Genomic DNA, 24870 nt, shown 5'->3' on the forward strand with positions numbered 1-24870 from the left:
TAGAGATTTAAGTGACTTGCCACAAGACCTAATTAATAACTGTACTACTAACTCAGCAACGCTTTGTTGACCACCTATTTAAAGGCATTTCATTAATATTATTCTTAGCATTTCACGCTTGTCAGCATCTGAAATATAATCTCCATCACCTAAAGAAAAAAGGACCTGAGTCTGAAATTGTTTTTAACTAATTGTATTAGATGTGGAACATCAGAAAAAAATTATACAAAAACGTCCCTCTGTGCCTTAGGATTTTTAAAGATATCTTAACTTTATGAGGATCGATTTTAGATTCTTTCCACTTTCGCAGGTAGGTAGATGCCAAGTCTTATATTAGAACCTTTAATTTTTGTGGATCCATTAGAACACCCATACATATCGTTATTTTTAGCATTTTCGAAGAGTGAATGGATTGAAAATATAGTAGGAAAAGGAGGTGAGCACGTCATAAATCCTGATGTCGACCTCACTTCTTGGAAGAAGCTAATAGGCAGCAGCATAGTTTAGGCAAGACCACGCGGAAGCGCTGGAAAGAAGTGAAGACTGGGAAGCAATAAATCTTATACCCAAGGGCGCACTAGCTCACCATTTCTTTCTAAACCGTGGTAACAAAATACGCAAGTACATTAGCTTTTTCGTAACGTAAACGTATTTACAATGCAAATTCAAATTTATTAAGGAAATGGGCTGATGCTGTTGTGTGAACCACTTCATTAGTTTAAAAATTACTCCATTCCATAGGTTTTTTTTTTTTTTTTTTTTTTTTTTTGCAGTTTTCAAAATATATAGTGATCTTTCAATAATACTTTACTTAAACTAAATTGGATGAAGTTTTAATCTCATTGGTGTCTTAGCAGAAAGAGAAAGTATGTATATAATATATATATTTATATATATATATATGATATATATTGTATATATATATATACATATATATATACATATATATATATATATATATATATATATATATATATATATATATACATATTATATACATAGAGCTACAAATGTCCTTTAATATCTAATTCACTATACCTCGGAATTAATATATTTTCATATATGCTTAACGGAAGGGGAATTTTATTAGGCGATGATAGAATTGTCGGCGCCCAGGCGCGAACCCAGGAGACCATACAAATCCAGGAACGTCAGTGAAGCTTTTACCCACTCCACCACCGCAAGAGGCTATAAGATAATGCCGTCTCTCACCCTCAAATACCTTTCGCTCTCAGGTAATAGCTGATTTGGAGCCAGCATTAACTCACCTCGACCTCGGTAGTGTTGTAGTGCTTAAGCATATATGAAAATATATTAATTCCGAGGTAGAGTGAATTAGATATTAAAGGACATTTGTAGCTCGATGTATGTATATGAATCACGGTAATGTGATATGACTTATATATATATATTATGTAAATATCTAATATATATATAATATATTCATATATATATATGTATGTATATATATATATATATATATATATATATATATATATATATATATATATATATATATGTATATATATATATATATATATATATATATGTATATATATATATATATATAATATACATTAGAAGGTACTTAGCATATGGAGAAGTAGGGGATGTGAAATTTGTCTTATAAAGTTCATTGATTCTTCTGTTAAAGGAAGTAGTACTGACTGACCTCGAGTGTCTGTTCTAAACAACTCTCATGTTAAATGAAGAGGCTTCATCTCAAAATGAATGGTTTTCGAATAGGCAATTGTCAGCGTAATAGGCAAAATGCATTGAGATATATAATTACAATAAGTTAAAATGATGTTTCCTATATATATATATATATATATATATATATATATATATATATATATGTATATATAATAAATATGTATATATATATATATATATATATATATATATATATAGTATATAGTATATATATACATACATACATACATATATATCACTTTTTACTTAAATTTCAAAAGTGCTGTTATATCAGTGATTGGCTATTATGTTGTGTTTAGGAACTTCGTAGCCCTAAACAGAGAGATTTAAGTAATATGCTTTTGTTTACGAAATGCATAACATCTGCATTAATTCATAATCATGTTACTGATTTCTTTAAGGCCTGAAGAAAACTGCCATGTCCTTTTACAGTTCTTCAATAAGTATTTCAATCTGACAAGAATCTAAGAAAAAAAAACTTGATGTGAGTTGTATGAAAGGAAAATCAACAGAAGAAGTTTAGTTACGTGGACGGTTCCCTGGGGATCAACTTCTGATAGAGAAAATCTCACCCGATTTTCCTGCTCTGGGGACGAATGACCGACTGCAGGCAAGATTCTTGATGTGCTTTCCGCACGCACAACTGCCCTTGCTTGCTTGCAGGGGCTCAGCAACGAAGGAGGTCAGTGATCCTTGACTGCAAACTGGATGGTCTCTCTGGCTAACTTTCTCGCGCCCTACTTTTAGGATACTAAATATTGAAAAGTGCGCTTATGAAGTCGAGATTTTGGAATAAAATGCAAAGTGAAATAGAATGAACAGTGAGTAACATTTAAACTGTAATCACTAAAATGATGTACCCTTCTTTTTATGTCAGTTTACATTCTGTATAATTTTAATCAGCATTTTTATTCTTAACACAAATGGGACGATGACTGCACTTTCGCACACCCTACACTTAAGAATATGCCCTTAGAAATGTATGGAACAGTTTCTTATCATAACAGAGAGAATAATTAGAGAAGCTAGGGCCTAATCTCCCTAAATGTAAGGGGTATCATACTAGTGTATATACCCCATTTATAAGATTCTCCAGATCAGAATTTCATAGTGGAAATATCTGATTATTATTTTCTTATCTTCAGAGGATAAGAGGACTTTACTCCTGATACTGGTAAACTGACCACATTGAGTCATGCGCAGACTACAGGATCTGCAGTAGCCAAAGAAATGTCATTTAGAATTTTACTTTACACTCGTCAAACGTATGTACGATAGATGTGCTTTGTGCACCTCACATGTGTATCAAATGGGAGTCGTCTATACGTCTTAGTGCGCTTGACTGTATTGTGAGATGCGTTTTTCCATTCGAATAAGAAGCAAATTCACATTTAAATTAAACACTCATTACATATAACACAGAAACTCTGTTTCTGCATGTACACTTTTTTTTCTTTGTACTTGATGTGTAGAGCTGCAGCACCGTTTCCTTGTTTCTGTATTTGAACTGCCTCTTTATGAATCCCACTAGGTTCTAAGCCTTCTTTTCAGCTTTTATGCACTGTTTACACCAAGGTCCTCTTCTTGTTCTACACTATTTGTCATTCCCAAGCAGCATGTAGTTGGCATGAGGGTTGTTTGTTCCTATTTGTAAAACTTTACACTTATCCACATTAAAAGGCATTTGCCATCTTTTTGACCACTTTCCTCTTTTCTTTAGATAATTTCTTAAAATTTCTACTGTCTCTGGGTCTGCTGCATTTACACCTAGTTTGGTGTCGTCCGCAAATTTGGCTATCCTGCTAGTTAATCCTACATCAATGTCATTAATACAAATAAAAAACAAAAGCGGGCCAAGGACAGAGCCCTAAAGAACTCCGCTTGTCACATCTGCCCATTCTGATTCTTCACCGTTTATTACGACTCTGTTAGCCAGTCTTCGATCCAGTCTCCTGTTTCTCCTACAATTCCTAAAGCTCTAACTTTTGCCATTAGTTTCTTGTGTGGAACTTTGTCAAAGACCTTTTGGAAATCTAAGTAGAGTATATCTGTTACTCTACTTCTGTCATAAATAATAAGCATGTTATGAAAAAACTCCAAGGGATTTGATAGGCAGGATGTATTTTGTCTGAAACCGTGTTGGCTGTTTAACAAGTTGTTTCTATCAATGTGATCCACAATTTGATCTGCTATTGTGGACTCAAATCTTACAAACTACCGATGTTAGACAGATTGGTCTATAAGAGAGAGACAGATAAGTCTATGAGAGAGAGAGAGAGAGAGAGAGAGAGAGAGACCAAAATGTATCTATTGCCCCGTCAGAATGCATGTCATCAGAGCAAAGGCATGGCTTAGTATTTCTCACTCTTCTGAGGTGAGACTGAGATTCTCTCTCTCTCTCTCTCTCCCTCTATCTTTCTGTAGCGTCCAGGGTTTCCCCTAATTCGAGAGCTAACCTCAGTCACAGGTAATAAATGCCGCCATCCATCTTGGCGTCGGACTCTGCGGGGGAGCGCAATTTACCACAAGTTAAAAACACACCTAAGAAAAATGCTTTCATCTCTGTCAGATGGAAAAGACTTTCTTGATATGTAAGGCTAATCATGAAAATCAGATTACAGTGAAGTCTGTTCACAAGTGATTTGCTAATTGAAGGGACTGTAATGAAACATTTTAAAAAAATCTGTGAGAAAAAAAATCATAATTTAAAGGCTACCAATCCAGTTGCCTAATGAACTTCGTCAACCCTTCCCCCCTGTAACCCCCATATCCCTGACTACTCAGACATTGCATATGCCATCTTGGCCAAGAGCAGCATTTAGGAAAAAGTTATTTTAAAAAATCACTTCACCGACAAAGGAAGTCTAAAATGTATATGTTTATAGAACATTTTCTGTTTAGGATGACGTTTCCTTTCATTTCCCGAAATATTTGCATAACCTCGTGTTACACCCTGTCTGTATATATATATATATATATATATATATATATATATATATATATATATATATATATATATATATATATATATATATATATATATATATATATGTATAGAACTGAATCACGAAAACTTGCTTATACCTTTATATATATATATATATATATATATATATATATATATATATATATATATATATATATAAAAATGTAGTTTTGTAAAACTGCTCCATTAATTGTTATATATTATGTAGGGGTCAGTGGACTGCCGAGAAGAGGTGATGGAATGCTTCAACAAGTGGTGGTATTTTAATGAAAGCTTTAGTTCATCCGCACATTACTTAGGTGACTAAACTGTGAATGCTGACAATTCGAAAGGGCGTTAAGCCGCGCGCAAGTCGAAATGATTACTTAACTTGGGTATCGTACGCATGGTGATGGAAGGAGGCGTATCACATAGTCTAGATCAGAGTCAAAGTAATAGGGTCTGCTTAACTCGGCAGTGGGGGCGGAGCTAATACTGTGACGTCAGAAGAGTAACACTACTCTTGCTTCTCCATTGAATAACTTAAAGAAGCTTTAGTTTTTATACATTTAATCCATATGGCATGGTTTTTTTTTTTTATAAAATCTGATAAAACCTGTAAAGAGGTAACATGCTTGATGTTTCTTAATAACCATTCAAAGTATATAGGGTCTGCTCAACTTGGCAGTGGGGGCGGAGCTAATACTGTGACGTCACAAGAGTAACTCTCCAGTGTTTCTCCACTGAATTACTTAAAGAACCCTTAGTTTTTATACATATCCATGTCGCGTGGTGTTTTTCATAAAATCTTGATGATAAAATCTGTAGAGGTCACATGTTTGATTTTTTTTATACCCATTCTGTCATTTAGTCACCAAACCTTGTTTTATTGCACAAAATATACCATATATATACCATATATATACCGAAAATATATACATATATATATATATATATATTTATATTATATATATATATATATATATGTATATATATATGTATGTATGTATGTACATACATACATAAAATTTATACAGCTAAATGCGTTTACTGCCTTTTTTCTCTATTCTGTGTCCGTAATACTATGCTAAAAGTACAAAGAATGCCCTTTCAATTGGTATATGACACGTTACAATTACAATTATTTTCAAACCCATATCGCACACAGATATTATCTACGCACGCAAAAATTATAAAAAAAAAAATTAAAGCGTTCGTGGAGATCTTAAATCTAGCCCCGCCCCTTGTGAAACGTCATCAGAACACATCCAGCCAGACTGACGAATGACCTTTTTGTACTTTTTTCTAAAATATTATAATCGTTGAGGCATGCATAAATTAATACCTTTATGTATACAGTTTGTGCTATATGTAAACTTATGTGTTCGGAAGTATATTTATGTGATATGAAGTGCTAATGAGAAATTTGCTGGGAAAATTGTTTCCTGGTATCATTTTCTTCATCATTTATTCCTTTGATACCTTATATCGTATATGATGTCATTCTTATACTTTTGATATCGTTTTATTTTTTTGTGGCCAAGTCGTGGAAATGGAACTGCCATTTTTTACACTGCCTGTACCAACATTTTCTTTGTATTTATTGCATAACAATAAGTATTCACAATAAGATTTGGAAAATATAATTAATCTATCATTCTAACCTTTATCACAAAAAAGTCGCTTTTCAAAGTGAGGTATGAACACAGTGACAGAACTAAATAAATTTCTTAAGAATTATTTAAAATCTTGATAATATTTCTACCTGAGAGAGAGAGAGAGAGAGAGAGAGAGAGAGAGAGAGAGAGAGAGAGAGAGAGAGAGAGAGATTGTCATGTTAAAAGAAATGGACTTGAAGAGAATACAGCAAACCAGTATATAGGTAAGTAAATAAATAAGTAAAGAATAAACATATGAAGAAAGCTGGAGTAGCTGTGTGTTTTTTCAAACTGGTATATTTTGTGCAATAAAACAAGGTTTGGTGACTAAATGAGAGAATGGGTATAAAAAAATCAAACATGTGACCTCTACAGATTTTATCATCATCAAGATTTTATGAAAAACACCACGCGACATGGATATGTTATATATATATATATATATATATATATATATATATATATATATATATATATATATATATATGTATGTATGTATGTACATATATACATAAAATTTATTGTAGAATATATATATATTCTACACAAATACTGCAGCGCTTATATCAAAATCTATGATATCGTAATGCCAAAATATCACAATAATGACAGAAAACCTGTTCAAACATTTTAAAAATCACTTGAACGAGAGTCAGGGATGTCCTGTCGAGCGAATTGATGGTTGGCCGTTCATGGTTTAGTTATTACGGTAAGGGCTTTCCGATTGTTCCAATTGTGGCAAATAAATAAATAAAAAAAAAGCTATTTGTACGGGTGTTAGCATTGCTGTTGCGATATTACAGTTCAACTATCTTAGGATAATTTAAATGTAATTTGTGTAAACAATAAAAAAGTGAACCAAAATATCTGAACACCTAAGGGTTTTACTTAGGTTCCTGTTCGATGAATAGCTGTAGAGGCAGTACACTCGTTACTTGTCACTTTGCTCTGGCTTCTTGTGAAATATTATTGCTGTTGGGGTTCGTAGCTCAGGGTTGTCAAGTCGTGTGTAGATTGACTTGGTCTCTTATGGTCTCTTATAAGCGAGTGTCTGTCTTGTGTCTTTGTATGATCACGTCGAGTGCTCCATTAATTGATTGGTAGACTTGCCTTAGCATCATAAATTCATAAACGGGGCGCGGATATGGCCCTTCCTATAGAGAATCTTCAATGTCTGAAGGTAAGCTCCAATTGTGCATTGGTTTGTTTGGGCAACCATGAGACTGTATTTTAGGATAGAAATTTATTGATGCGACAATTTTGTTTGAATTTGCAAACTTCGCTTTACTGTATTTGTTTGTCATGTTTGTGTGATATATATATATATTATATATATATATATATATATATATTGCATTTTGTTGTACGTTGTAGAGGTAACTTACGAAGCTTTTAGTCAACAAATTCCTGAAAATCTATGACGGGAATCGGACTTTATTCATATTAATCTTGAAAGCATAGATTCCCTAATACCCGTGTTGAACACTGTGGTAATTCTTGGGAATAACTCCGCACGAACTGCAAGGAACGTTCCCGCGAATACGACGGCCACTAGGGATTGGGGCGTCAAATGTATTAAGCCGTGTTTAGTTCTAGCCCCTGGGGGTTAAGTACAATCGACCCCCCAGAAATAACCGTAAATTCTTAATAAGCAACCCAAATACTAAAGGAAATTGTAATTTCCAAAGAAATACCCGACGCGGGTTTATTACCTAGATCTACTAGCACGGTTTTGTTGGTGTAAATAGGTGTTGTGACGCCAGTTTTAGTAGCAATAATCAATCCTAGTGAGTGTGATCCCGCGCGGTTTATTTTCGAGGTACTCCAATCACCCCATTCGGCGGGACTATTAATGTGTCCGATTTAGCTTATAGTTTTATTGAATAACTTGGTGTTCCATCCATGTCATAACTTTTTTCGATGAAATTTTTACTTTTTCTTAATGTTTTAAGATGCAACCCATAATGGTTGTCATTACTTCTACGGCCATGTAATTGTTCGGTATTGTATTTCCTTGGGAGGAACTTTATGTAATCAGATTTTTTATTTTTTATTCTTTACCGCGGTTCACATCAGACATTTCATATTCATTTCTTCCTTTCATAATGTGATAAGTATGAGCGTGACCCTATTGAGAGGGGATTTATATACCATTTTTTGCTTTCCTAGTTACAGATGGGCTTGGCCTTGTTGCCAGGGGATTTATTAACTATTTTTAGCTTTCGAGGTTAGAAACGGCGTGACTTTATTGCAAGGGAATTTATTTTTTAATAACCATTTTGCGTTCGTTTTTAGAGACGGGAGTGACTTTATTGAAAGGGAATTTGTTTATTGATATTTTTTGCTTTCGTTCTTAGAGATGGGCGTGACGTTATTGAATGGGAATTTATTTATTGATATTTTTTGCTCTCGTTCTCAGACATGGGCGTGACTTTATTGAATGGGAATCTATTTATTGATATTTTTTGCTTTCGTTCTTAGAGATAGGCGTGACTTTATTGCATGGGAATTTATCAAAAAGGTAAATTTTTAGTTTCAGCCAAATTTGGAAAAATGCAATAAAAATATATTTGTTGCATCAGAAAATAGTGGTGGTTTTAATGAATTTAACGTTTATTTTGACTGCAAACCAACGATTTAGAGATTTACTAGTTATACCCTAGTTCATCCCACCAATTATGGGGGACACCCTTTGGGAACCGGGTTTTGGGTGGGGGAAAGGGGGGGGAGGGGGGGGAGGGTGTTGGGGCATTGAATGATATTTGCAATAAATGAATAATTAATGTTCCAGCACCCCTCCCCCATACCCCTAACTAGGCCTACTGGGGGGAGGGGGGTAGGGCCCCCCAGCGACCCCCCCTTAAAGCCACAGTAATTTTCAGGGCACCACAGAACCTAACAAACCCACCTAACCTAACCTAGGGGCCCTGTACCCCTACCTAGGCCTAGCGGGGGGCTTCCGCCCCCCTGCGACCCCCTTAAGGTCACAGTGATTTTCGGGGGGCACTACCGAACCTAATACAACCACCTAACCTTTACCTAGGGCCCTGTACCCCATACCTAGGCCTAGCGGGGGGGCTCCGCCCCCCTGCGACCCCCCCTTAAGGCCACAGTGATTTTCGGGGCACTACCGAACCTAATACAACCACCTAACCTTACCTAGGGCCCTGTACCCCTACCTAGGCCTAGCGGGGGGGCTCCGCCCCCCTGCGACCCCCCCTTAAGGCCACTACCTAACATCCATACAAACCAAATCCAAAGTGATGGTACTGCTGTATACATCGTTATACTACCACCATTATAATATACTCTATAAATTAATGAAGCTTACCTTAAACTGTTGGTTGATAAAAATGTGCTGGTGCTTTGAGGGAAAACGTCAAGCCGTTGCAAGGTTCCCTGACATGCAACTTAAAGTAGGAAGTGGCCAGGTACCCGACGACCACATTGCACTGCAAACAATCGGTAGGAAATCGAAGGTCTGTCAAAATTAATGCAGGAAGGGCCAGCCACTACCTCTGCCATAGGTACAGGAAGACAAAATGCCGTTTTTGCTTCATTATTCGAGTATTCAGTCAAACAAGGATACCAGTGGACACTAGACAGGTAACTGTAATTACTCCGCTGAAATGCTAGTGAAACTTAATTTTCGACTCAAGTCATTCGTAATTGGTTATGAAAAAACCCATGACGTCATAACGATGTCACACCTCTCAGCCAATAATGAGTAACTGGAACTGCTTTGTTTGCGTAAGAAAGTAAGTTACAGGGCTCATTAAAAGTAAACATTACCGTAGAGGAAACACCTCTCCCGACTTAGGAAAATTCGGAGGTAAAAACTTAATCTTTTTTTTTTCTCTGTAAGTATGCATTAGCGACAATAATGTATTGAGAAGAAGTGTTTTGTTATCACGTGCTTTACTCGGGAAAAATATCAATATAATAGATTTCCCATAATGGTTGAAACTAAAATATTACCATCAAAAATATTTTGCTCTCGTTCTTAGAGATGGTTGTGACTTTATTGAAAGGGAATTTGTAAGAAATTTGCTTTAGTTCTTAGAGATGGGTATGACGTTATTGAAAGGGAATTTATTTATTAATGTCCTTTTGTTTTCGTTCTAAGAGACTGGCGTGCCTTTATTGGGAGGGAATATATTTTCTATTTTTCTTTTCGTGGCCTTATTGCAAGGCGTTTGATTCATTATATTCTTTTGCAGTTAGACATTTGCGTGACCATAGTGTTAGAAAATTTTTTACTATTCATTTACTACTTTTTGCCTTTTTTGACCTTATGCGAAGGGAATATGTTTTTTATAGTTTGATATTTTGCTTATGTAGTTGAAAATATGCTTGACCTTTTTATGAGGGGATTTATTTACTATTTTTGGTTTCGTAGTTATTAATCGACTTGACCTTATTGTGCAGTATTTATTTTCTATTTTTGGTTTCGTAGTTATTGATTGGCTTGACCTTGTTGTGAGGGATTTATTTACTGATTTTGGTTGCGTAGTTAATGATTGGGTTGACCTTGTAGTGAGGGATTTATTTCATTTTTTTTGCGGTGTTAGTTAGGGATAGGCGTGATCTTAATGTACCGGGATTTAATTTCAGTTTTTTGCTTTTGTAGTTAGAGATAGTCGAGATTTTATTTCGAGGGGATTATCAACTGCTGTTTGCTTTCAATGGTAGAGATGTTCTTGACTTTATTTCCAGGGGATTTATTTACTGTTTTTTGCGTCATAGTTTTTTTTAGGATGATAGTGTTCCTAATACAAAGGATTTATTCGCTCTTAATTAGGGTGGTTTGTTATTTAAATACATACTGTAACTTCTTCAGTCAATAATTTAATAGCTATATCGAAGCTGATTCAGTAGTCCTGTCTTGCAATGGCAGTTATGTACGAATCCATACTGACGTGTGTACTTCATTTGGTGCTTTCTGCTTTTGATGTTCCTGATGATAATTCCATCACTTGATACTGGCAAATTCCTCACAGTCAGCTACTTACAATTCTGTACTAACCATTTCAAGACAATCGCTTTAGTGGCACTTGACTTCTTTGATGCAGTCTTTTTCATATTTCCTTACTTCTGCTTTCAATGATTCTTCAAAATTCTGGATTAGTAAGATTCATGGTGTTTTTTTTCCATTTATTGCTATGGTCTGTTTTGCCTTATCTTGGACTTTCTCAAGCAAGAATTAAAATATACAAGTTGTTGTTTTAAGATTAAGCCAGCCTTGTGGTGGCACGGGCTCTTGCTCTTAGACAGCCCGTAACATATACAGGAGTTTTCTGCTCTATTTATACCGGTAGGATTGGATTACCTTGGGCTGGGGGGCGTGTTGGAGGGGGGTGTTGCCATATTTCTCGGGCACAATGTTTTTGGTGTACAAATTCTAATGAGGGTGATTGGTTATTTACATAATATTTACATACTATCCTATTACATGTTGAGACTTATGTTACAGTATTAGTTGTACTTCTATTTCCACATCTTATATCACTAATAAAATGATTGATTTCTGATTGATTTCTTCCTATGGTGTGAGCTGTTGGGCATCCATTTGGCGTCGTTGACCTGGACCTTGGACTTCCTTTCTCCTTCTCGCGGATGGCAGTCATCGGTCGGCTTCGGTTTGAGTGTTTAGGCTTGGTTTGCTCGTGGCTATGAAAACTGCTTCTGTTGTTGTTCTGTCCCTATATGAATTGCATCTGTATTTTATTTTGGTGTTGTTTATCAAGTCTTGTAATGATGGTTTTCTGAAATGTTTTTCTTTGTAGTGTTGGAAGATGGCTCCGGTGTTTCTGTGGGCAAGTAATGGTCGTCTGAGCGTTGTAGATGTTCTTCCAGTGTATTTTTTTCTGGAAGGACTGCATTCCTCCTCGGGGTAAATGAATTCATAAAGTACATTAGTTGTCATCTCCTCAGGTATAGAGGCGCATGTACTGTTTTCCATTACAAGTGATGCAAGCAGGTTTGGTTTGCAATGCACCCGTATGTTTGTGTCGGTGTAGGGGGCTCGTGGCTTGACGTTCATCTTAATTATAATCTTAATGAAGTTGCTGTAGTTGTTACATTCGTTGTTAAAGTTAGTTTTGTGGTATATTGTTATCTGTTGACCTGTCTTCTCTTCGCGTTGGTCAGTTGAGTTGTCTTGCTTGTAGTATCTTAAAGAAAATAGAAAGAAAAAAAAAACTTGCGTATTTCTGATTGTATCATGTTGTCTTCAAATCCGTTGTTTGTGAGAAGTTGTTGAATTCTGTCGAGTTACAGATGTGTAGTCTTCCAGGTGTGCAGTGAGTGAGTGCCCGACGGACATATTCCCGGATTACCAACAGCTCGAGGCGTCAGGTCATTCATCTCTACCATTCGAACATCCTCCGATGTTGGTCGCCTTGGTGCATACCTGTGTGTTGTATTTGTTTGTTTCATTGTTTACTAAGACATCTAAAAATGGAAGTTTTTTGGTCTATGCTGTGTTCTATGGTGAAGTTTAGTACAGAATTTTCTTTGAAGGTGTCTTTTAAGGTCTCGATATCATGTCTGCTGTTTGTTGCGATGAAAATATCATCGACGTATCTGGCATAAATTTCTGCATTTCTCGCATTTCTCATGATTATTGAAAACAGCGTCCTCTAAATTATACATGTACGTGTTCGCCATAAGGACGTCCAGGGGGCGGAACCCATGGCTACCCTATCAATTTAGCGGTGCAATTCTCCTTTGTGGGAAAGAAAGGGTGGTGCTTTTGTGCACGCTTCAAGCATGATCCTCCCCATGGTCATTTCTTTGACTTGTGGTGGGGTTTGTTGTGACCGGTACATGTGGTTAAGGATTACGTCATTTTTGCTACATTAGCAAAAATGCTTTCATCGTCCATTGATGCGATTTCTTTGGTAGTTCGCTTAGTTTTCAGGATGGTGAATTCTGTTGCTGATCTTAGTGTGTTTCATCGGTATGCACGGTGTGATTACGTCGTTCAGGGTCTTGGCTATATTGCAGGTTGGGGTTATGATCTATGATATGATTGGTCTGAGTGGGTTATTGTTTTTGCGTGTCTTTACTGTGCCATAGCAGTATTTAGGGCTAAAGTCTCCCACGAAGTTCGGGGAAATATACTTATGGCATTATGCGTTTCCCTCCTCTGCTGGTCTTGCCATTTTCTTTTCAACTGTATATATGTAGATATATATATATATATATATATATATATATAGATTATATATATATAATATATATATATTATGTATATATATATAATATATATATATTATATATATATATATATATATATATATATATTGTGTGTGTGTATGTATGTAAATATAGTATATTATAGGTATTTACATATATAGCATGAATCCTCATCCGCATAACTACAAAAGAATCCCAGTTATATCATAGGGTGTCCAGGCTGTTGTAATGCTAGGTAAATCTTAATCAACCAATAACTGCTGTGCGTCCTAATTCCCCGTGACTCCCGGTTAAACTGTTTTGCAATCGGCTGCAAATAGCCATAAGTGATCATGTGAGATTTGAGAACTTATCTGCTTTACTGTCGAGATCAGTGGGCATTCTCTCCACGGATGACCTTTCGAGGTCATGTCTCACTTTTGTGCCCAAATTTTCACGTAAATAAATTTCTCATCTGAAAATGAAAAAAGATCTGATTTTTTTGAATCGAATCAAAACATTAATGCCTAGACATCCATTATTGTTATGGTGGATGAGGATTCATGCAATTAAGTCGATATTAGAGGCAATCAATGACAATGAATTTTATAGCTTAGGGGATTTAATGGTATATAATGAGAATATTAATGACCTGGAACATATGTAATGGAATCGATTTCATCTGAGAGTGATGATCATGAACTCAAGTTTGCAACTGAACGGGAGTATATACATTCATACATAAATAAGTGTATATATATATATATATATATATATATATTAATATATATATATATATATATATATATATATTTTGTGTGTGTGGGCATGTATGGATTTATGTATTAAGTATGTATTATGTATATACTCGTGTTTATATATGTCAGTATATACATATTAGAGATGTATTGGATATCTGCATCCGAGGATTATCCGCATTTTTTATAAATCCGCATCCACATTTAAACATTTCTTAACATCCTTATTCTCATCCGCATTAGCATTGCAAGCAACATCCGCATCCGCATCTGCATCCGCAATTTAGGAATGCAGATATCACCCCCTACTCAGCGTCCCATAGTTCATACTCATACATTGTACCACCTAATAGTAGAGCTTTTTATGCTTTCCAAATTTGGCTTGTTCATTTTATTATACAGATACATGATACACAGTTACATATCATTTACAGTAGTTATACATAAAGTAGTCTGGTAAAGCATTTTTGTTTAGAAAGCTCGCTCATCTCATCTTCTAGGAAAACTCTCTCTCTCTCTCTCTCTCTCTCTCGCTCCCCTCCTCCCCCTCTCTCTCATCTCTCTCTCCTCTCTCTCTCTCTCTCATATGGAAAGAATGGCTTTGTCAAGTTTTGTTATTCTTATCCTGCATCCTGGTAACATATAATTTGGAATAAATTGGCTGGAAGTTGTCCTTAACAAGTACATATATCTAAGTTATATTGATTTACAAAATAAGTGAGGGTATGGTCATCAAATACCCGCGTCTGCATCCCCAAATTTAAATAATTGATATCCACATCCGCAAATTTAGAATATTGATGTTCCCATTTACATCCGAATCCACAAATCCCATTTTGAGACATTCGATAATAGTCTTTTATGTATAGATTCATAATTATAGATTACCTTCGGACTCTCGATTTTACCGTAACTCTCCACACATTTCTATTTTAACCGATCATATGGCTTTATGCTTTTACCTTTAAAGCAGGCAGGTATCTAAAAGGGTTAAGGTGAACAAAATTTCTATTAATTCATCGTGGTTTACGAAACGTGTTCCTGAACTTTTATTTAGAGCTGTTTTCGTTTTGTTACTTCCAGAATAACTCGAATGGGAAAAATTTACTTAACTCTATGAAAATTATGTAATTGAATTAGAAATCGATACAACATCCAAAAAAGGGTAAAATTAAAAGTGTAAATTGTAAACATATCTACAGAATTTAGAAAATGAGAAGATGAAAGAGCGAGGACTGTAAGGAAAAGAGGTTCCATTAATACAGTGATTTAGCGCCGAACTTTAGCAACAAATCCCGGTTTCTTAAAAAGCACTCGAGTTTCCACAACACTGAATGGAAGCTAGAGACTCGATATACGATCGGGAAAAATGACAACCTCTAAAAGTCCTTAATTGGTTTCCTGTTACGGAATTCCACCTGCAAGTCTTTCACTGCAAAGTGCTCTGCATGCAGCCATTAAAGGGAATTCCCCGAGAACGCTTTCTCTTGTATTAACAGCCCTGCCTTTTCATTTGCATTTTAAAAGGACGTCAGAGGTTTTTATTTAATTAATAACCAGAGGTATTAAACCTTGTACTGCAAAATGTATCGCATGTTATGTCGATTATGAAAAGCCCGAAAAATATGGGGGAAGGGCCGTCATCTTTATAAATGGCGAAAACGAAATTTGAGAAGACTGAAGTTGCAAAAATAGGTAAAATCAGGGAAAACATTGAAAAGGATACAGACTAATTAGCTACAGTATTTTGAGAGAGAGAGAGAGAGAGAGAGAGAGAGTTCAAGGAGTTACAAGGATTAGGATGTCAAAGACTTTTTAGTCCATCCGAGGAGACATCGTGTGCTCTCTTATCTCTAGGGAGCAGGTTTTTAATGTTCATTTAGTGTCCAATGATTTTGTCTAGCTTTCTTTCCAACTCCGCACTGTTCCTGTTAACAACTTTCTTGTGGCAGTTTATTCCACGTGTCACATTTCTTGTTTGTAAAGAAGTTCCCACAATGGGATGTGTTGTATCTCTTCAGCTCTATTTTCCATCCATTATTTCTTGTCTGGTTTTCGTTTAACGTAAATAGGTTACTGTCTACTTTTGTTATTAGTTGTCCTCGCATTCGTCGTGTTTCTAAGCCAAACATGTTCAGGCTCTCAAGTATTCTTTGGTAAACTATATATGTATTTATATATATAATATAATACATATGTAATATATATACACATACGTATGTATTTATATATGTTTATATATACAGAATGGATCACGAGTTTATGCAACTATTTTTTCGGGATATGAAAGAAAAAAGTCAATTATAAGCAGAAAATGTTCTATAACCATGTACATTTTAAGGCTTTGTTTGTCAGTGAGGTGAATTTTTTGAAATAACCTAACTCATTAAATGGCCAAGTAAGATGCGCTCACGGGATGTCGGAGAAATCACGGATAGGGGGAGGGGATGGAGCGGGTCCGGGGTCACAAGTGCCAGATTTCTTATTCATTTTGTGAGCAAGAAACTGGAGACGATGCCTCCCTGTTCCAGTAATGTGGAATAATGCAGATCTGATGTTTATTTGTGTGGGTTTTGCAACAGTGAACTCCCGTTATATAAAAAGAAATCGGCGATTAGACTGATGTTTATTAAATTCTTTCAATCAAATTATTCTTCAGATACTGAACAAAGGGGTAAATATTCAAGAAGCTGGAAACCCTTCTCCCTCCCGTCCATGGTAGTCATGGAATCCAATAAAGGAAAAAAAAAGCAAGGTGAATGGAGTTTCCCCTCCATCAAAGAGAATCCTATTCATTAAACACCCATCAAAGATTTGAAAACATATCATCAAAAACCTTTCCTTTCTATCACACCAGTCGAAGTTAAAAACACACCAAAGAAAAAATGCTTTCGTCTCTGTCAGATGGAAAAGACTTTCTTGATATGTAAGTGATTTGCTAATTGAAGGGACTGTAATGAAAACATTTTTTTAAAAATCTGAGAAAAAAATCATAATTTAAAGGCTACCAATCCAGTTGCCTAATGAACTTCGTCACCCTTCCCCCCTGTAACCCCCATATCCCTGACTAGTCGGACATTGCATATGCCATCATGGCCAAGAGCAGCGTTTAGGAAAACGTTATTTTAAAAAATCACTTCACCGAAAAAGGAAGTCTTAAAATGTATATGTTTATAGAACATTTTCTGTTTAGAAAGACGTTTCCTTTCATTTCCCGAAATATTTGCATAACCTCGTGTTACACCCTGTCTGTATATAATATATATATAGATATATATATATATATAATAGTATATATATATATATATATTATATATATGTATGTATAGATATATATGTATATCATATTATATATATATTATATATATATAGTATATATATATATGGTATATGTATATTATATATAGTATATATTATGTATATATATATAATATATATATATAGATATATATATATATATATATATATATATATATATATATAGAACTGAATCACGAAAATTTGGCTTATATTTCCTTTTATTATTTATATATATATAATATATACTATATATTATATATATATAGATATATATATATATATAATTAGAATGTATTTGTAAACTGCTCCATTAATTGTTATATATATTATGTAGGGGTCAGTGGACTGTGCCGAGAAGAGGTGATGGAATGCTTCAACAAGTGGTGGTATTTTAATGAAAGCTTTGGTTCATCCGCACATTACTTAGGTGAATAAACTGTGAATGCTGACAATTCGAAAGGGCGTTAAGCCGCGCGCAAGTCGAGATGATTACGTAACTTGGGGGTATCGTACGCATGGTGACGGAAGGTGGCGTGTCACAGTCTAGATGTCACATAGAAATGCAAATAAAGAGGCTTCGAGAAATATCAAGTGTGTGCGTAAATGCGTGTCAAACAGGGTCATGTAGATGCAATAGAATGACCCATCAAGACAGAGGTGGTTACATCCTAGTTCAGGCCAGTGACATTTCTGAGACAAGGGGCCTGTGATACGGCGCACAGAGGTCCAGTAAAGGTGAGACAGAACTTTGAATATTGCTTCGAACATTTTACCTATACACTGTCAGTAGACTATAGTTTTAGAGACTGGGAGACGAGTTCTCCTTCAGTTGGGTTTTTGCATTATTACTCATTTATGTGTTTTCCCCATGTGTGCAGCGATGTTTTTCTTTATATTGTGTTTTGAAAGGCGTGACTTTTTATTTTTTTTATTTTTTTTTTTTTTATTTTTTTTTTTTTCTTCCCTCAGATGTTTCGGATAGTCAAGTGAATAATAAGGGATTTTTTGACAGTTAACTACGGCTTGGGTCTTGACTATGACATTCCATGTGGTGGTATGATTTGGGGATAATTATTACGAGGATTACGACATTTTTGAGATGAGGAGTACGCCATTTCATGGGATATGTGGGGGCAGGTTTTAACTTACCTTTGACTTATTTGCCAGAAGTAAGGACACTTAATGCCCTTAACTTCTTTTATTCATTTTCTTTTTTGCCCATCATGTTGAGTTTTGATTTAAAGTTTGTATTTTTGATAGTTTATTAGTTTCGTTAGCCTTAGCTATTTTGATACTGTAACTGATTACAGAAGGGATGTCGGTTGACGACTTTCAAAAAGGTAGGTATCATGTTTGCTTGTTACTTTGAGGCGGTCGACGTTACCTTTTTCTTCAGAAACAAGGCTCATAGGCCCTTGTTTATATATACATATACATATATATAATATATATATATATATTAATATATATATATATTTATATATATATATATATATATGTAAACCCCCCCCTGGGGGGATTTCCTTCCCCCCCCATTATCATAAGGTAAGCGCGACACGAAACGGAAGGCAACCACACACAACATTACACACACAGCCTCTCTCTCTCTCTCTCTCGGCAATCCCTCTCTCTCTCTCTCTCTCTCTCCAAGGAATCTCTCTCTCTCTCTCTCTCTCCACCTCTTTCTCTCCATTCTAACAGGTAATGAAAATGAGAGAGTTGCATAATAACATTAACGTTAATTAACAACTAATAAATAAACCAATCAATCAAGTAATCCAGTCTTACAGACTAACTCAAAAAACAGTACAATGTCTAGTCACCCAAAAAAGTCTACACCCCTCTGGGAACTCTTTGTCCCCCGGTATTCCAGATCAGTCTGTTTCAAAGATACAGAACACATCCCGGTAAGTACACACAAGTTTAAAGACAAAGTTAATAAAACGAAACATCTTACAAGATATCAAACAAGCCATCCCTTTGGCTAAAGCACTTCAACACTTACCCAGACAACCGGACACTAAACACTATTAATAAAAAAACTCCCCCGGCGAACGCCACAGCATCTTTGCCTGTGACTTGAAGCCCTCTATCAAAAATCCTCCCATAGGCTTGGGTATGAACCTAATTTAACAGAAACGAGGCGCAACACGCACATTACGAACACACAGTTCGCTAGCGCCTCACGGTTCTAGCTGCATCCAGTTTGTTTCACAAAGGCACTTTGAGAAGAGTTCATAAACTGTCGTGCATTGACTTGTCGAACTAATCATTTTTATCTCACGCCACCCCTAGAAACTCATTGATCAGCTACTCTCAGGTCGTCACTCTTGCACTGTTCTCCACATTCCATAGGTCACAGGGAACACATGGACAATATATTATTAATCAAAAACCCTAGGCCTTACAGATAGCTTGGCCACCGGATATGCTAGCCCCCGCCTAGCAAAATTGATCATAACACAAAACACTGGCCGGCTTAAAATAAAATATACGAAATAACTGCACGTCTCTGGCATTATGAAATAAAGTCTTATCACGCTTTATCTCCCAATAACACAAGACGCATTTTCTCTCATATTTTCCGCATTAGGATTCTTGAATATCCCTCTTCGCTTGTCTGCAAGTAGCTGAACAGACAGCAACAGGCTTTTTTTTTTATAGCAGGGGCCTGTAGCAACTGTAGGAAGACGGAATGCCTCCCTCATCGTTAGAAGACATCTCACGGCTTCTGCAGATCCCCAAAAGACACGCTGTAGAATTCTTGTGATCACCCACGTGGAAATTCTTGTAATCACCCTGGGCAACATGGCAGCAACCTCTCTTCACGGCTGGTGGACGTCTTGCTGGTGTCGGGGAACGACTTTTGGTGTTAGTATGTCAGTCAAGTCTTTGGTCAATCTAAGAAAACTAACCCAGACATACTACTTCTATCAAACAATGATCTCAAAAGGTCAGAAATACTAACTGAACGTCTCCCAATTAACTCCCTTAATATGACTACTAAATCATAAGTCATTATCGCAACTCTCAAAGAAAAAAAAACATCTAGTTCTCCAACTCAATTCTCCAAACTCACACATCAGCACACACACAACTCAGAAATCACAGCAACTCCACGGAATTCTGCACTCACATTTCAAACTCGAATGTTCTCATAAAAAGAAAAAAAAAAAAAGGAAAAAAAATAGTAATGAGCCCAAGGAAAAAAAAGAATCACGTAACACACCCAGACCCAAAAATGTTCTCTCAAGTTCTGATATTTGAACAACCCACAAAATCAGTAAAAATCTCCAACTTTTAACAGCAAAAACCCCTTTACTGCTCAATAATTAATCACGATGAGATTTAATGTCAAACTCCCATTTACTTAAGTAACAACCCTCGAAAAATTACATCTCCCGGTAAAATCAAATCTCCCGTCCAAAAAAGAAATGCTACTTAAGCTCAATCCCCAAATTATATCTCTCATAGGAAAAGGAAGAAAAATAATAAAAAGATAATCACAAGTAGGTTTCCCCAATCACAAAATACATAATATATGTATGATATGCATAACTCCCGCGTTTTTCCCAAGAAATGCTCCATGTAAAGCCACGGAATTTGCCAGAAAGCAAACTCTCACACATGCGCTTTCGTGAAATTGCTATTGTCAACATTCCAGATATTGCAAAAATTCTGATCTATCATCATCAGAGGAAAAGAGTCAGCACACGGGCTCATCACATCGCTTGTCAGCAGAAAAAATCGATGCGGACGCAAATGCTCTAACATCAGCATAAGAATTGTCTAGTCAGACACATAAGTTTGGGAAACTCATGATTCTACAGGAAAAGGTCTAACAGACACATTTCACAGAATTAACTCCAGGATATGACTAATGTGTTCAAAGACTGTCTCAAAGACTCATTCTCTCAACATTATATGCCTCAAATTATATTTCTCCAAAAATAATACACTTGCGAACATAAAAAATGCACACACATCTCCATAGGACTCGTAATGCAGTAATGACACTCGCCTCTAAATAGTCACGAAACCAAAGAAGAGAACCACAGAAATCTCCTCTTTGCTCAAAAAAACTCCATAACCACAAAAAAAAAGGGTCACCCGCCAAAGATTAATTCCAACTCCATTATGAGACACCATATTAATAATAACACCACTCCGGTTATAAAAATATTTCCTCCATTTGGTTAATAACCAAAACCCATATATTATTCTCTTATTTCTCCAATAGCCCCATGTCAGTAAAAAAACACCACTCCAGGAATAGAGAATAATCACCTCTATTTCGGCAAATACAAATATTTACCTCTATTTCGGCAAATACAAATATTTGACCTCTATTTCCCCAATAACTCCATGTGGAACAAAACAAGGCTCCAAAAAATATATCTCCAAAAAATGTGCACTCAAGGCAACTAACTCACATTCTCACAAATATTGCCCCATAATCTCCAAATATGTGTCTCCATTTGCAACAAAGATGGCTGCAAAATAATTGAACTAAACATAGCTCTCATCACATTGGCAAATATCAAAAATGGCCAAAAATATGTCTCCCATATATTATATCTCAAATCATAACTCCAAAATAATATATCTCAATTATAACTCCAATTCTCCAGAGAATAACTCAATGTTATAGTCAAAAACTATAAAAACTCTCTCCATTTAGCATAATTGCTAAAAAAAGGCAAAAACTCTGCAAATAAAACTGTCTAGAAAATTCTAGAAAAAATCACCCATGTGCACAACTCATTATAACAGAATTCCCAACCTCACAGTGGGGTCTTAGCCAAGACTTTTCCATATGCACTACGACATAGGCCACTAGAAAACTTAACCAAGTTTCCTATCTCTCACAAAGTTGTCACAAATACAACAAAGGCATTGTGCAAGAAAACTCACAATTTCTGGAACACAAATATCCAGAGAAAAAATGTGTGCCATTACGTATGCATTCAAAACTTGCAAAAAAAAAATTCTCCCATATATTTCTCTATAGCATCAAATAGCTAAATCACGAACACGTTCCCGAACAATGACTCTAAGTCATAAACTGAGATAGATTCAACACTAAACTGGAGAGAAAAAATAAATTCAAATTCACCCTTGGTAAAAAAAAACAAAAAAAAACTTGGTCAGCGATGGCTAATTTCCAAAAAAGGAAGAAAAGAAAAAATCAACGGCACCATTAACTATCTCAGTAACTCACTAGATGTCAAGCAATATCTGCTGAACACATAAAAATAAGAAAAAAAAAACTAAAATAATGTGTTGTTAGTTCCTCCCAAAATCAAAAAAAAGATTTCGCCTCCCTTGATAGCATTACGGCACCCACGTATTAGTATAAAAAAAATCAGTATCAGAAATATCATTATCACAAAATCACCAAAAAAAAAAATTGCTATCATCAAAATCATCAGTATCAGTAAACAAAAAAATATCACCAATGTTAATGCTTGTCCATTCTCCAAAAATTCAGCAAAAAATTCAGCAAAAATTCAGCAAGATTCAACACAATTCACCAAGATTCAGTCAGATTCATCAAGATTCAGCAAAACTCATCCCCGTGAATCACTGAAATATTCTCCAAAGTTACAAAAACTCAACAAATAACTAACACAAGACTTCTCCCATTAATTCATTGTAATAATTCTCCTTGAATAATTATCTGTAATAATTATAGAATAATCTCCCATGAAATATCTCAAAACTCTCTCGCAAAACAATTCTCCCGTAATGATAATTATACTTAAGCAAACCTCCCGTGTCACATCTCAAGTATAAAAACTAATAATAATAATAATAATATAACTCTTCATAGCAACAATTCTCTTGCAAAGATCTCAAGTAAGGGTGAAATTCAAATAGCATACACAGTATTGCTGAATCCTATGACATACAATTTCTCCAGCATGCACCATGACATAACACCATTGCCACACAACACAGATACAACACCAATCATCGGCATTTCAAAGTAATTTCTCCAACACAATAAAAAAAATAATCTGGTATCCCCCTTATATTTGTGTCGTTTCAAGGCACAAAGAAACATATAACACATCCTGTGCATGTTAACTACTTTTCCCCTCATTCACGGAAAAGGAAAATCTCTTTTTATTTCCTTTTCTCTTCCTCCAAGAGAGAAAAAAAAATATCTTTTCTAAAAAAAAAGACTCTACGGGCAGTTTCACTTCATAAAACTTATCAATCAGCTGATATCTTAGCATCCAATGTCAAGGGCAAACCCATCCCCCAACACAAAGAAAAAAAAAGGAGTTCACCCCCCAATGAGAAAAAAAAAGGTTTCTCCCCCCCGTGAGAACAACCCCTCAGTCAAGCGACAGAACAGCCCGAGTCATACCAGCAGTATCCCCCATCTCCCCTTGAACAGTGTCTGAGGACCCCTTCCCAAGGTATACACTAGTGCCCTCCCCTGCACTATCTCTCGAGGGAGGCCAGTGGTACCCTCGCAATACAACGCGCCTCTCTGCAGAAATGTGCTGAGCCCGTAAAATTGTGGCCGCTTATCTAACCACAGTTCACATGCATAAATACATCTTAATACACCTCTATGTTTTGAACAAAGACTAATACATACGTCTATTATAAACACGTGCAAATAAAGAAAACACGTCACTATGGGGCAAAGACAAGAAAAATTGTTGACCTCTTGAACCAATGCCATAATCCTGAAATATTTAAACAAAAACCCTCTCCCTTTTGATAAACAATAGTTTTTTAATACTCACCACTCCATAATGGGAACAAAAGGAACTCTAAATTCTTGTAAAACACGTAAATCTCGTCGGCACAATACAAACGCGATCGGTGAAAACGCACCTAGCAACCGTCACTCATGAACGAGACTGAGTTGCTTGTCTCACGGCTTACGCCCTGAAGAATCTCGGTACGAGCAAATTTGATGACCCTAATAGCAATTTTCTTTCCTCATCCCCCCATCCCACGGACGGATATTTTCTCTACCCCTTTTTCACTTACCAACCGAGATCTAACAATTTAACAATTTTCCACAATCCCACAAAGCTTTGTCGTTCGAAAACTATCGCTAAGCCATAACCCCTTTTATTTTCTAACTGGCCACCCATCTCTACATTGGCGTTCCCAGGCATAAAAAAGAAAGAAGACTTTTATATCCCCTCTTAACCGTCTGCCACCATTGTAACTGGGGGGATTCTTCCCCCCATTATTCATAAGGTAAGCGTGACACGAAACGGAAGGCAACCACACACAACATTACACACACAGCCTCTCTCTCTCT

The sequence above is a fragment of the Macrobrachium nipponense genome, chromosome 15, assembly GCF_015104395.2.
Source record: "Macrobrachium nipponense isolate FS-2020 chromosome 15, ASM1510439v2, whole genome shotgun sequence".
Classification (NCBI taxonomy): domain Eukaryota; kingdom Metazoa; phylum Arthropoda; class Malacostraca; order Decapoda; family Palaemonidae; genus Macrobrachium; species Macrobrachium nipponense.